At 41.6% G+C, this 15,449-nt stretch overlaps 1 protein-coding gene across 4 annotated transcripts in view; it reads right to left on the minus strand.

Moving 5' to 3' along the window:
- SERGEF (secretion regulating guanine nucleotide exchange factor) overlaps positions 1-15,449 on the minus strand; it is a 148,902-nt gene that overhangs the window by 19,499 nt on the left and 113,954 nt on the right. The window contains exon 11 of one of the 4 annotated variants that reach the window (XR_007777717.1): positions 299-403. The exons of the other annotated variants lie outside the window; for them this stretch is intronic. The gene's annotated coding sequence lies outside the window, so the exon portion shown is untranslated. The remainder of the gene's footprint in view (positions 1-298; positions 404-15,449) is intronic. 4 annotated transcript variants of the gene reach the window in all.

Consider the following 15,449-nt stretch of genomic DNA (forward strand, 5'->3'; position numbering starts at 1 on the left):
AATGGACAATGCAAGCTGGGTCCTGAGACGCTGTTCAGCACTTTCCCATCTGATCCTCTGCATAACCTCAGGGAGAAGAAGAAACTAGCTGGACTGAAGACAGAAATATCTGACACCATTTTGGAAGGATTATATCTACCAGAGCCATGGAATAACAAAGTATTCTTCAAAATAATAAATATAAACAAAACAAATACTTCAATCTCTGAAATAATAGTTGACCAAATTAGGAATTCAGGAGCTTTGCTCTCCTCACTTTGGAGGAAACAGAAGCACTGGAAATGTGAGGTCTCCATACATTGGCCTAACTGCTCTTTCCTGTGTCCATGCAGAAAGTCAGTTTCTTCCATTTTATTTTTGGCACTAGACTAATTACACAGCAGGAGCAGATACAGAAGGCAGCCTAGAAGGAAAGAGAGACAGAAAAGGATTAGGTAGAACTTAAAGCCACATTTGGCCCTATAACAAATATTTATCATTGCTCACAGAGAAAAAGCAATGAAAACCTTCAAAGTGATAGATAATAATAGTGAGAAAATAGTGTAAAAGACCAAAACCCAACCAAGCCCAAACTTCTGCTAAAACAGCAAGCAAGAAATGCAATAGATGTATGCAGCAAGAAAAGCAATAGATGACATGCTTGTGTGTCCACAGGGCTGTGTGTATAACATCCAAACAAATGAACACTTTACAAAGTAGTTCACACTAACCAGCAACAGGAATATGAGAGAAGCTAAATTTATTCTTTACACTGCTGGAAAACAGAACAACCAAATATGAAAACAACAAAGCCAGAAAATATTGAGATATTTTCTTACATCACTTTGAAATGTTTTTTTCTCTGGTTTTGTAACAACTTAAAGCCTGCTGAACACCAATCATGAAAATAGTCCTTGTACAGTTCAGCTAAGAGATCCTTACTTTTCAGGCTCACTTACTAACAGAACTGTATTTCTGTCCATGGGTGAACCAACATGCAATTCTCATGATTCTGGAAAATGAACTCCATCTCAGTGAGACCCAATATATGGAGGTTTTTTAAATCTATTCAGGAATAGATGAAGCAAGAATAAGAATTTTAAGCATCCAATCAACCTAGCAGAAGTGATTCATGTTCCAAATTAATCTAAAGATTTATCCAAGCATTCCCTACATCAGAGCCTTTTCATTTATTTTATTTTATTTTTTCTTGGGGGGAGAGGGAAGAGGCACTATCAGCATTTTAAAGCTCTCTGTAATAATTACTGACACAGAAAGGTTAAAAATTAGGAACACAATCTTTACTTAAAAATACTACAAAGGATACAAGAACCATCAAGATCAAAGTATTTCAAGATGACCACAGTTGGTGGTCAGCTGACCCATGTGGTTTTTTGAGGGTTTTTTTGTTTGTTTTGGTCCAAAACCCAGATATTAAAAAGGATCAGAACACGAGTGGCAATACTACACTTAATATTTGTGTTTGCAAAATATTTCTATGTACACATACAGACATGTATTCTACATATAACTGGGCATGTTTGCTAAACAGATTTCATGCTTTCAGACCCTGCATGGATAGCAACAACACGATTTGTAGCACAATATGATTTCTGTCTCTGCACACATCCCTCTGCAAATGTTCACTGGAGTTTTGGAGTACCTGAGTTTCTATAAGGGGAATTCAACTTGCCTAAGCCCAGAACATCCATGGTGAATGCACCTGTGCATGCACATAGACATCCTTCAGAGAGGAACCTAAATCATCTCACACTCCAGTGACAAACAGGCTGTTTTAGAGTGGGGTTCATCTCACCCAAAGCAAATACCTGAAGTCAAAAGAGTCCTTCTACCCATCTCTTGCTCTCCTCTGCCTACAGATAGCTGACCAGCTCAGGCAGAGTTTAAAGTTAAAGCAAACAGACCTTGCCCCAGATGCCCAGCCCAACCTGCTTTACAAACTTGCTGCCAGGAGACACTGAGCTTTCTGAAAAATTAAATGCTTCCCAGGCCAAATCAGAAACCCACTGAGATTTCAAATCTTTAAACAATTTTAAGCATACTTATGTAACCCGTCCAAAATGTCATCTACGCACAGAAAACTCTGAATGTTGTGCACCTAACAAAACTTTCTATAGCAAGATGGTGAGCTCTGAATTAGGAGCCCCTTCAGCAAGCACCAAGCTGTGTCTTCCTAGTTTCACAGCATCTTTGGTACCTAATTCATTCAACTGTACACCAAAGGGACTTCCCAAGCTTTTTCAGCTGCCTGATGGATTGTCACCAATTTCTGCAAGAGAATGCCTATTATTATGGAGGAAACACGTTATACTGGAGTAATTTCTGAAGAAATGGAAATTATTCTTATGTTTAAGTAGTAGCTATTGCTTTGAACACTTTAAATTACTGTGTTGAAATATGGTTTGAATGCTCTCGGTTGCTCTGATTTTCAACACCTTCTCTCCTGGCCAGAGTGCCTTGCTGAAAGGTTGCTCATGGAATTGTTTACTTTCCAGCATGAAAGGTTATCTTTTTCAGAAATTTCTTAGGAAGTCTTTCTAATTAATTAGCCTACAGTTCCCACAGCACTTTGAGTTCAATTCTTTTTTTTTTTTTTTTTTAATTAGATGTTGTGGGTTTTTTGGCTTGGTTGGGGTTTTTTTGTTTTAGAAAACTCACAAAGCTCTCTCAGGCAGAAATATTTCTTGCTCTCTCTGCAAGAGATGCTTTTTGGATGCTGCTACTACTGAGAAATTTTTTTGGCTCTCCAGGGGACAATTAAACAATGACAACATTGCATTCAGCCGAAAGCATAATTCTATTTTTGAAGGTTTCATTTGACTAACATGATCCTGACCACAACTTTCCATCCACATGGCAATGTAACTCAAGTTCAGCCTCATGTCAGTGTGCACTGGCTCGACCCAAGTCCCAGGAGGTGCAAAAACTCCTTAGCTGGCAATGTGATTAGGTAACCAGTTCTCCTTCAGGTTGACTACATGGATGGATTCAAAGCTGCTTCTCCAACTGGAAATCAGCAAAGGTCTTAACAGGATTTAAGAAGCAAAGGCAAGCCTTGATGGGAAAGGCAAAGTGGACCAATGGCTTATCCTTGAAATGAAAAAAGAAGCCATGAGGAAAAAAGCTTGAGTGCAACTGAAAGCAAAACCCTGAGTCATGACTAATTCCTTCATTTCCAGCTATCTGTTTCCATTACTGACGCTTTGCTCCTTTTAGCCATGTGACCCCCAAACTTTCTCATTGCAGAGGGAGAATTGCCCTGCACAAAGCAGAACTAAAATCCTCCCTCCTGAGCTCTGAAGGGATCTGGTCAGACCTTCCCTCTGACAAATGGCAGAAACCATCACAAGAAGCAGCAGACAGCAGGGGACTAAACCTCTGAGTGCAGCATTACTGGCTAAAGGCTACTCACTGACTGTGCCCTTTCTACCTTTTCCCACCTCATTTTAACTACCTTAGGCTGTTGTCTCTTTAGGCCAAGGGTCTAGTGCATGGTCTGACCTCACCTTGAGCCCATGGATGTTATGTAATGAAAACAAATAATGAAAAAGCTCTAAAAATCTCTACTGTATTTAATCATCCATGGGTTTAGATTCACGGTGCTCTGTAAATCTGGAACTTGAGAAAAGAAGTGAATAAAAACCCTAAAGTGAAGGTGTTATTTGGTTCACCTGTGTATTTAGAATACACTTGAAAAAATTAAGAGTTGAATTTAACATAAGACGTTATGCACCTAATTATCCTTTCTCACGTGGTAACTGATATGAAATAAACCCATATTACTTTATTCAGTTATGAAAAAAACTTAAGGAAGGAATCATTAAGGCAAAGGTGACTTATAAAGGCCTGCTTTTAAAGAGTGATTTCCTGGGAAAATGCTCCTGGGTGCTTTTTTTCCCCATGTATATTCCAGGGATATTTGACTATCCCAGGGAACATTTTAGAAGTTCATGGTTTACAGGAGCAATTCATACAACACCTTTAAATTAATGGCCATTCAGGACAGAGGAAAGAAAATAATACAGAGTGAAAGCAGAACTCAGTTAAGCACAGAGATGCCATGCTAAAAGCCATTTGAGGGCTCCTGAATGCATATGGGATCTGTTGAGACAAAAAGCTACTGCTAGTGTTGATTTCCACATTTGTGCTGCACAGACCCTGAGGATTAAGCGAAGCACGGAATTCTGGAGTCAGGAGAAGAGCAGCATCCTACTCCTTTTTTTATGGAGACATCATCTATGAACTGAGACTTTTTAAAATTCATTTTGACACTTATTTCTTACCTTCCTCTTTCTGTGTCCAGCACCTATTTCCCCCTAAAAAGATGCTTTTTGTTCCCTCTCCCTGCTGTCCTCCTCCACGCAACATTTCTGCAGACCTCTGCATGAAGAGAGCATTAGCTCCAAATGCATCAGTGCAAGAGAGAATCTGCTTGGTAGCTGCTCACCAGCAGTGTCTCTTTCAATCTCTCTCTGCCAATAAAGGATTTTATGGGATTGCAGGAGTTTTACTCTCTGTGCAGGAGGCTAAGAGCTGCACTGTGTAACTATAGCGACAACTACCGTGAAAGCTCTCGATTTTTATTGACACGCCTTGCAACACCCCGTGGAAAAATTTATACAGTTAGAGAAACAGAAAATTAAACATCCTAAAGGCCAAAGGAAAATATTGTGGTGAGCTGCATCTCCATGCATTGCTTAAATACTTCCTCGTGGTAATTTGCTTCTTTTACTGTATAGCAGTACCATTAAAATAGCATTTTAAAATTCGCAGCTTCAACAGTGATTTAAGCCTCCACAATGCCAAAACAGAAGACACACTTGCAATCAGCTCAGAAAACACTACAGCACACTGCTGTATTTGACAAAGATTCATCACTGGGAAACTGACACTACATAAATGGAGAGAAGAATAAGGTGCACACATTTTTTCATAGAGTAACAAACATTTGCATAGGGATATACTGAATTATTCATCTCCGACAGACAAGACAAAAGACACATCTTTCTAAAAGGTATTTCTCTATCCAAAGGATATGCATTTTAAAGGATTTTCCTATGCTCACAGCAGCTGAGAACTGTGTGAAAATGATACTGAGATCCTTTGTCCCAGTCTTAAGAGTTCTGTGACTTGATAGACAAGTTTGACATTCCAAATCCAACAGAACAGTTTCAAGCTCACAGCAAAATATGAATATGCTGCAGTCTGAACTTGCCTCAAATATCCTGGAAAGTTACCAAATTTCTTACGTCGATCTTGAAAATGCCACCTCTGAATGTGCTTCCAAGGCCATGATCCACCGTGCTGAAAAACTGATCCTCGCCAATGGCCACCATTTATAGCCTTAACCTTTGCTGCACTGCTTCAGTTCTCTCCAACAGCTTAAACAATATAATCAAAAACACTTCCAAAGATTTTAACAATTACCACCAGGCTGAGAACTAGACCTGCAAAAAGCTTGACCTTACTGACAAAGTGGATTTGCACGGTCACAGGAATTGCCAGTTTTGCAGTCAAGGAATGGGACCAAAACACTTTACCCAAGCTGCCAGGTCTCATTTCCTGCTCTGCTGTCATGACTTATTTCTCTCAAAAAAGCCCAATAATCACAACTACTTTTTTTATTTTATTCATCATCCAATATGAAAATATTTAATAGCAAGGTTTAGGGAAAATACTGAGCTGTTAATATAGCTCTACTGAATCTAATACTCTTGCAGTACACAATGCAATCCTGGCAGCCTGGAAAGGATGAAAATGATGTGTTGCTATGGAAACAGGAAGGCACATGTTTAGGTTGCTCATCCCTGAAGAGCTGCCCCACCAATATCTTAAAGTCTGCTAATAAAATTTTAATCAATTATTAGAATAAAGTGAATTTTACCTCCTGTTGGACACCAGAATCTTGGTTTACATACTGTCAAGCTCTTTTAATGTTCCCTGCATCCAGCTATGCCCTACATCATTAAGAATTAATTTATTCACAATGTTAACATGCACTTTTCTAGCTCAGCTGCTTAAAATTGTTATTCCACACAGCAATAGATACCAGCTTCCCAAATTAAAATCCTGTGCATGTAGGAAGCTGCTTTTTAATTTATTAATTGTTATGCCATACCTCCTCCCCCTTCAAAAAAAGCAACCATGTCAACTCAATAAGTCAGGCCTTTGATTATTACTGGCTTAAGACCATTGACCAGGGATATGCCCATTAAGAATGTGACAATTAGCCCAGTGCCAGTGCTGTCACTCACCAGACACACTAAACATCTGCTGCTTCCTAGAAATTATAGCTTCCATCTAACCATGACATACCTGCAGACAGATCTTTCAAAACACTGGGGCTTACAAAGTAAAAATGCATTTCCAGAGAGCCAAACAGAAAACAGGCCAAGTTATTTGCTGGCACATCTCCCCTTATTTCACTATTATCATAGCAGAGCATCTGGCTCCAAACATGCAGCCACTAATTATCTCTACAGTTAACTATGTCAGTACACTTATTTGTTATTATACTGGGAAATCAATAGGCAAGGTTTGGTTAATGCTACTACTAATCTATTAAATCATTCTTTATAAATAACTAAGGACAATGTTAAGACTACCAGTATGGTAATAAACAGTTAACAAGGTCTGTATTCTGGATCACAAAACAGCAAAGCAAAGCTGAAAAGACAAGAAATCCATACTGTGAACAAACAGGTGCAGTTTTTTGTTTGGTTGGTTTTTTTTCTAATGTAGTTGTGGTTTAGCTCGGCAGGCATTCCCTCACTGCCCCCCAGTGGAATGGGAAAGAGCACTGGAAAAAGGTAAAACTTGTGGGATGAGATAAAGACAGCTGGATAGGACAAAAAAGAAGGAAAGAATAATAATAATGATAGAAGAAGAATACACAAAAAACAAGTGATGCACAATACAGGTGTCCACCACCCCACAGCTGATGCCCAGCCAGTCCCCTAAGCAGCAGCAGCTCCCCTCCCAAATTTTTGCTCAGAATGATGCCATATGGTATGAAATATCCTTGTGACCAGTTTGGGCTGGCTGTCCCTGGCCCTGTCCCCTCCCAGCTCCTTATGCCCCCTCTCCCAGCCAACTCAAAAGAGCTAAATCCTCAGTGTGTTATCAACATTTTTCTCTTCTGAAATCCAAAACAGTGCACTTCACCAGCTACTGGAAGAAAACTCACTATCCCAGCTAAAATCATGACAAGGATCATACATTATAAATTATTATCTTAAAATTTTAATTAATTTCCATTCATGTACACAATATTCCTCTGTTTCAGTATTTCTGGTAGGACTCCAGTGGTTCATTCAGACAAGTCATTCAGGAAGAAAACCAGCTCTCAGACCTACCAACCATAAATCTTTACTGCACTGAGATCTTGAATCAGAATATTAGAAGTACCAATGTCAGAAGAGATATGAGTGACAGCAGGAACAATATGTCCTTTAAAGAGGCCAGACTTATCTGGCTTCAGCTAGAGAAATATCAAGTAGGGGTGATTTTCCACACTCTGCTCCCAGAACACACCAGCACTGTCAAGAATATGGCTGTCTGTATCCACTGTTATATTCAGGATTCAAATGTTCTAAAAAAACCCTGACACTAATCTCCTGATCAGCTGTACAAGATTTTTAAGGTGTTGGTTATTTTTAAACTAAACTTGAAATACACTCATTTCCTCCAACAACACTCCCATTTCCTTTTCCTGGCTTTGTAATTAACATGGAGACATAATAACTGCAGGCACAGCCCTCCCCCAAACCAGGATCCCACTGTGTAAGCATTAAGCATCAGCTATATTTCTTCTCCCCCTAAGGTATCCACTGTGATATTTTGAAAGATTTATTTGCTTACAGCTAAACAGATGATATTTACTCACATTTCAAAACTCCTGTCATACAACTCCAGCATTATTTAACCACCTTCTCTTAGGAGACAACCAAGGACAGCAGGTCAGGACAGTCACAAGCTGTCTGGAAAGGCTCACACAAACGACACGCACATTGTCCCTTCTCCAACCAGGCAAAAATAACCCAAACAAAACCATTATCCAGTTTCATCAGCAGTGCAATACACAACCAAATTTCTGAGTATTTTGCTAAATAAGTATGTTCATTTACCCCTTCAGCAATAAAAACCAGGATCTCAGCAGTACAGCAGTTCCCCTTGGCTCAGAAGGTCAATGTGACAGCGCTTCATTCCTGTTACTTTTTAAGGGTTTAGCTGCTGTCTGGGCATCTCCACTGGCTACCAAACTATTTCCAAATGTCCTTCCACCCAGGCATCTGTCTCTCCAAAATTTTGGAGACAAACAGCCTATGGGAAAGTGAGAATAACATAGTGACATTTGGAGTGCAGTGCCCCCAGCCGCCCTTCCTGGTGAATTTTCCTTTTAGTCGTGACACTTTAGCTAATTTGTATCACTTTTATTGCCTGAAAGCCAGTGTGGCCTCAACACTCTCCTTTTTCCCATGTCTGTATTTTAAACCCAGATATTGTTCAGAACTTTCATGGATCCCAGGCAAGAACAGCTTCAGGACATGGAATAATTTAGTCTGGACCTTCGGAGATCATCTGCTTAACCTCTCTGCTTGAATGCCTACTACAACTACTCCCATGCCTTGAAATTTCTGCCCTGCTATCTTACACTTTTTACCAGGCACAGTACCCAGAGAGACAGCTGGATACAACTGGGTACTCTGAGGCAGCTTCAGGTTTGCTCATCTCAACCAAATTTCTCATTTTTCCAAACTTGTAGGATCTTGCTTTTCTTCCACTCACACTTCTCTCCAGACAAAAATCCTCATTCTTTGCTGAGAAACTCAATGTTACTCTGCAAAAAATCCTATGCACTAGCCAGCTCCAAAATAGTGTAATTGTCAAAAAGGGTTGGATTTTCAGCTCTTTTTTCCTTTAAAAAGCACACATAAAGCTACTTTCTGCAGATGGAGTAAAATGCATCATGTGAATATGACAGATTGGCTTTCTCATTGGACACTGAAGGGTTGCTATGATTCAGACATTATGCTTTAATATTTAAACTTCCACAAGCTGCAGATATGCTGATAGAAGAACGAACGTCAGAAGGCTGACGTTTCTGAGATCCATCTCAGAAAAAGGTTGACCATGCCCTCTGAAATCAGGCTCTGTTTCTGTCCATTGGAATTTGACAGATTTCAGCCACTTGGCTAAGAAAAGATTGCCAAAGAAGAATCCAGCACTACAGTGAGGCTTTCAAACACTGATGAGGAGACACTATACTGACATTTCCTTTGTCCTTACTGAGAGATGTAGGAAATAGCAAACTGCTTTATTTATATACATTGGACCCCTTGGTCCTTTTGTTTCCAAAGTCCTCTTTTCACACAGATCCACATTTATTTACTGCTTGAATTTTGCAATAGGATTGTACTACTTGACTCCACAAAGGAAATTTACTCTGCAGTGTTATTTTTGCCGTCTCTAAAATTTGGCAGACCTGTCAAACTAGGAGATTTCACAAGCTCCCTAAAGCTCAGGGCATCAGAATCATGAGGCCTCGATGTGTTTGGGTTTGGTTTGGGGTGGTTATTTTTCCTTTTTGTCTTGATGGTAGGACCCTTTGTGCTGATTCCAGCCTTAAATACTGCATCCTGAGCAGCACGACAACTGGGGAAAACAAGATCTACAGTGTCAGCCACTTACATGTGTTCTCACGTAGTCACCATCTGTTTGGTAGTCCCAGAAGTCAGCAGCTCGTATCACAAAAAGCACTGTCATATTAAACACCCTGCTGACACAGAGACCATAGAGTGAGGGACTGAGCCTTGCCGGCTGCTGAGCCATCAGGTTATGGCCTCAAAATGTACCAGCACAGAACCTCTAAATGATAGCCCTTCAAGGTCTTTTCCTCCTCTTCCTTCTCCCAGCTACAGGCTTTGCACTGATGATGAAACTGCTGCAGCTCACATTGTATAAGTTTCCTAAATAATTGCAATTTTACAAGCTTGCAAGTCTGCAAACGTCTCTTATTGCATGTGTTTGCAAGATATGTTGAGAGGATAAAAAAAACCCACTGAAACATAAGTTACAGTCCTTGTCAAAATAAGCCACTTGTCCTTCATTCAGTGAAGTGCCTGATGGTTAGGTGAGTTAAACAGGACCAGGGAAGCATTTTGAAAGGCTGATAGGATTGTCTCCTGAGCTCCTGCAGAGGAACAATCCAAACTCTGCCCCGTGGTAGGATGCAGTTTGCTTCCATTCCATGGCTTAATTGTCCTAAGCACATGTGAGTGGGGAAGTTCTGGCCTTGATATCTCATCCATTTCCAAGGTCTTAAACAACACACTGAGCCCTTCAGGACCATACTGCTTAAACCCTGGTACTGAGAGAAAAAAAATCTTCATGTCCAACCTATCACTACATGACCATAACATTAGTCCAAGTGAAGGACTCAGGACTGTGACCTGCAAAACACAGTCAGAAAAATTTCTGTCATCTCCAACAGGAAAAGGCACAAGCTCAAAAGGGATAACCTGCTCACTCCTACATATACACACACATACACAAAACATGTGAGTATAGGTTTAAATCAAAATATGGGCATATCAAACCATTACTCCTTGGTATGAGATATTATTTGCCTTAAAAGAAACCAGAAATTCTTCACATTCGTGTTATTTGTGAGATTTTAGGCTTCATCTTATTGTGTCAATTTGTTTCCCAGGAACAAGAGATCCTGACAACCTCCAGCTTCATGCTTGGGTTGATCTTGCCAGCAGAGATGATGATGATGTAGCATTTGCATTCTGTAATTCCCTTCAGCAGATAAGTAGATTTCTGTTTTTACAGAAATACACCAATTATTTTAATGCTATGTATACATATACATTTTTTTCTAAGAGTGGTTCTGAAACACTTAAATCTACTCATAAACACAGAATGAAAATTTTCTAGCAGCTACTATTTGAAAGCTGAATTGTGAAGTCCCCATCTTCCCTTCTCCCTTTCCAGCCTCACAAAGGGAGCGTGGTAGAGCACTTTGCTCATGGAGGTATCACTGAATAGAATTGTTTCAGTAACAAGTAGCTTGTTTCCCAAAAAAAGCAGCCCAGCAACAGAAGTGTCGGCATGGAGACACAAGCAGAGAATCCTGGAAAAGCCTCTGAGATGGTTCTGCCAAGTTCCACACTTTGATCAGCGATGCTCTCAGCTCCCAAGATGACCATGATAGCAAACACTTCAAGCAGTGCCAACCTACTGTGACCTAAAGGTCACATCAGAGCAGTACTAACAGAACTAAAACACTAGCAGTATTTTTCTTTTGGTGGTACCAAAAGGGCCCCAGGTGGGAATACCAGACACTGTCTTCCCTATGTTCTCAACACCCTGTTGTTCAGTACATTGATTGAGAACAGTACATTGATTCAGTACAGTGATTGAGAACCCACCTCCTTGTTCCTACAGCAAGAAAGCCACTGCACTTCACACTGACAGGAGGGCTGGGCTGCCAAGGGGCTCAGGCCAGGTGGAGCCCACCAGAGGAATTGTGTCCTGTTTCTCCAAAGGCAGCCCTTTGCCACAAGGTCTGTCACTGCCTCCAGCACTGGCCTGTCCTCCACACATGGCTGCATTGACCTTAGGTAAATCCAGCCTTGGAACTCCTTTCTGGGCTGCACAAAGCAACACCATCAGAGACTGCCAGACCCAAAGATGAGGCCACCCCAGGGTGGGCAGACAACCATGAACACTGCAGGATGTGGGGCAGAGCAGCAACACACTCAGACCTCCCTGGCTGGAGAGACACGCAGAACTAGCTGTGAGCAAGAAGCAGCTTAACAATGTAATATCAGCTCAGAGCAGCAGCAGGAGATGAGCAGCCCTCCTTCACACCGCAGGGGATCAGAGATAATTCAGAAAATGGAGACAGATTCAATTTAATATAGCAAATTAAAGGAAAACCATGAGAAAAAATTGGGTCAATCTGGTATGCACGTGGCATTCTCATTGATGAAACAAGTAGACAACAAGATTTTTACAGAGGTCTCCAGAAATGAGCAGCACCCAGAAGCTCAGCAGATGGCCTTGAAAAAACGGCCTGTTCACTTCAGAGTCCCACTGGGAGCTGAGCCCTTTCAAAATAACTGGAACAGTCCCTAGATATCAAGCAACCACCAGCAAAGGAGGTGAATTTGCTTTCACAGCATTTCCTCTGGTTCATTCCAAGTTTTCCCTACTCATTTGTGTATTTCCAATTAAAACACCATTCTGATTTTCCTAACTGGTTCCCCAGTTAGCAGCAGGGGAGGAAAAGCATGAAAACAAAAGCTCTCAGTGATACAGCCTCAGAACTGCACCCAAATGTGCAGCTCCAGGGCTCTGACACAGCAGGGCTGAACAAGCTGCTCCTTCCCCTGACGTCCCAAGGACAAGGGGGGTCCATGGGGCTGTGCATTTGTATTCCCTGCCACCACCTCAGCCTGGCCTTCCTCCTCGCTCCCCCAAGCACAGACATCATCTCATCACTGGGGAGATGACCTGTGAGCAAACTGCATTGCAGCCTGCACTGCCTGGGCACCGAGCCCAAGGTGAGGGAACAGCACAGAGCAGAGAGACACCAACACCAGACATGTTCAGCTCCTGACATGCCTGGCTGTTGAGACACACACTCTGCTGCTCTAAGGAGTCAGCAGCAGATGCATAGTGCTGCTGCAACCTCCAGAAACACCCCTTGTCTCTGCTGTGTGCGTAGAGCCAGAGTGCAAGCTCATTTTCACTTCCAAAAAAAATAATGAAAAGAAACAGACGTATCGGCAGCAAAGTATTTTCCTATGCCCAGTGCAAATCTGGTATCTCCACTGACCACAAATACAGAAAAGAAAGTGTCTGTGAGAGAGAGAATAAGTCCTTGCAAACAGTCTAATTTTCATTTGGAAGTAAGGGGAGCACTCGTTGAGAAAAAAGGCAGAGGAAATAAAAATCAGAGATGGTGAAAGCACATTCATAAAGGGCACGAGGAAAAGGGGGGAGGAAATCAATCACAAGAACAGACAAGATCAAACAGCAGCACACCAGTAACAGCAGTATTTCCTCAGGAAAAAAAGCTGCAGGATGAAGAGGCAGCACAGCACCACGCTGTGAGGAGCGCTGCTCTCCTCACCCACTGCACAGAGAGAGTTGTTCTTTCTCCATAGCAACAAGATACTTAAAAGCCAATCTAGAGACTGAAGACCAGCTCGAAAACAAAACACAACATGTATCAATTTATTATCTCTATTTTAAGCCTCAGCTGGGAAGTACACAGGATAGCATTTGTTTAGCCCGAGGAAGCATCTTCATGGAAAACTCTCTCCTCCCTTTATCCCTCCCTGCCTCAGCAGCAGCCCTTGGTGTGGAGCAAACTGTGGCACTTTACACTGCCCCTGCTCTCTGCTAATGCCAAAGACATCAGGCACAAACACAGCCCGAGGTGCTCCTGGCTGAAGCTATCCACTGCTGCCTTCTGCAGGGGCTGCAGGCAGGCATCCATCCCTCCAAACTCTTCTCACAGGACTCTGGGAGTGGGGGGAAAGGAGGAGGAGTTGCAGCCTTTTGCTGCAAAAAAAAAAAAAAAAAAAAACAACCAAAAAAAACAATAACAAAAAACCCCACAACAACAACAAACCCAATAAACATAATAATAAACAACAAAACTCCCTAACCTGCTGTTTAGCAGTTACCAGCTCAAGTCACTGATTGCAAGGGCTCAGGATGTGCTCGTACCTTGTCCTTGAAGTCTGCCTAAACCTGCTTGGAAACAGCTCAGGCACCTGAATGACTCCAATAAAGCCATTATGCTGACTGCACTGGCAGGGCTCTGCTAACATTACAGACCTCACCTCCTCCTCAAAGGCACCGATGGAGCCTGCACAGCACATTCCAGAATGCATCAGGATTACCTAAGGAGCCCATCAAGTTTCAGGTGAATGAACCATGCCAAAAAAAGCTGCAGAGCAGCTGGGGTTTCAGTCCTGGCCTGGCTTTAGCTCAGCTGCTGGGGTGAGCTTCCCCCAGTCCCTTCCTGCAGAGAAGGGGCACACAGAGGCAGTTACCCAGCATGAGCACAGCTGAGCACCAGACAGAGCAGCACTGCCTGTGCTCAGCCAGGAATGCCCCAAGAGCAGCTGGGCACACAGGGGTAGGGCAAACAAGGCCACTCTGGGGCAGCCACTGTCCCCAGGGCATGATGGCACTGCAGGGGACAGGGCAGTGCAGAGAGGTGAGCTGTTTGCACAGCACCTGAGCAGGGAGGCTTTTTCCCAGTGGAAAAACAAGAACATGCTGAGGGTTTGGAAATGCAAGCTAAGAGTCTTAACTGGCACTGAATGCTGGAGATCTGGTGGGAATTGGGCATGAGGTGGCAAACACAGCAAATGCAGAAAGTTGTTGATTATGTCAAAAATACAGTCCAGGGTGCCATTTTTGTTTCTTCTAAAGTTTCCTTCACTGCAAAATTTTACTGTTTGAAAGACAATCGAACATTCAGGAGGAAAGAAAAGCCTGGTTTAAGATTATCCAAAGATGTACTTCCAGTGTCTGCCATGAAAGCCATCATTTGAATTTCATATTAGTATTAAAGATAGTTCTAGTTTAGATTCACCCATGAGTCATAAGTTTAAAAAAAAAAAAAGAAAAAAAAAGCACTGTACTCAGCAACTTTGCCTTGGCTCAACACTATTATCTTACAGACTTCATCTGTACATCTGCTAAATCAAGAACTCCAGAAAAAAATCCCATCCACATACACTAAACATCCATCTGTCTAACCATTGCTCCGACAGTTAATGCATATTTTGGATCTAAAATACAGAAACTTCCAGTTGGCCATTCTTAACCACTATATTTATTATGGGTCTTGATTTTTCATTTCCTCATGCAACATCTTATTCAAGAATAAAATATTAATTTTCAAGCCACTGAGTCAATTTACTGTTACTTTTGAAAAAATTACTTTGTTTTACTATAAAATATTTCTAAAAGAGCTGCATGGGAAGGATAAGAGTAATATTCATCTGCATAGATTATGAAGTAGAAGGAAAAGCATGAATCAGCTTGTCCTCATAAAAACACATTTGCTAACCAAAGTCTGTTTCCTACACAATTAGTTACAAGTGCAGAAATATTTCTTTTAATAAGTTGTTTCAAAGGTTGCCAGGAGCAAATCTCTGTGGAATGCATACAAAGTTGTTCTGTTTTTTCCTGTGTAGGTTACCTCACTGAACTTAAAATGGAGGTACACAAAGAGCTTTTTAGTAGCTTAGGGAGCAACACAGCTAAAATATATGAAATATATGGTACTTCTTTTTCTTTTCCACAACCAGAGTGGAAAATAATTTATGAGTCTATAGCTCAGAGCTTACAGCAGCTCCAGAAAAGCACTGCTTCCCATGCAGTCAACCTTTCCCCCAGCTGTGGCTTCAGCCTCA

The sequence above is a fragment of the Serinus canaria genome, chromosome 5 (genome assembly GCF_022539315.1).
Source record: "Serinus canaria isolate serCan28SL12 chromosome 5, serCan2020, whole genome shotgun sequence".
NCBI classification, from domain to species: domain Eukaryota; kingdom Metazoa; phylum Chordata; class Aves; order Passeriformes; family Fringillidae; genus Serinus; species Serinus canaria.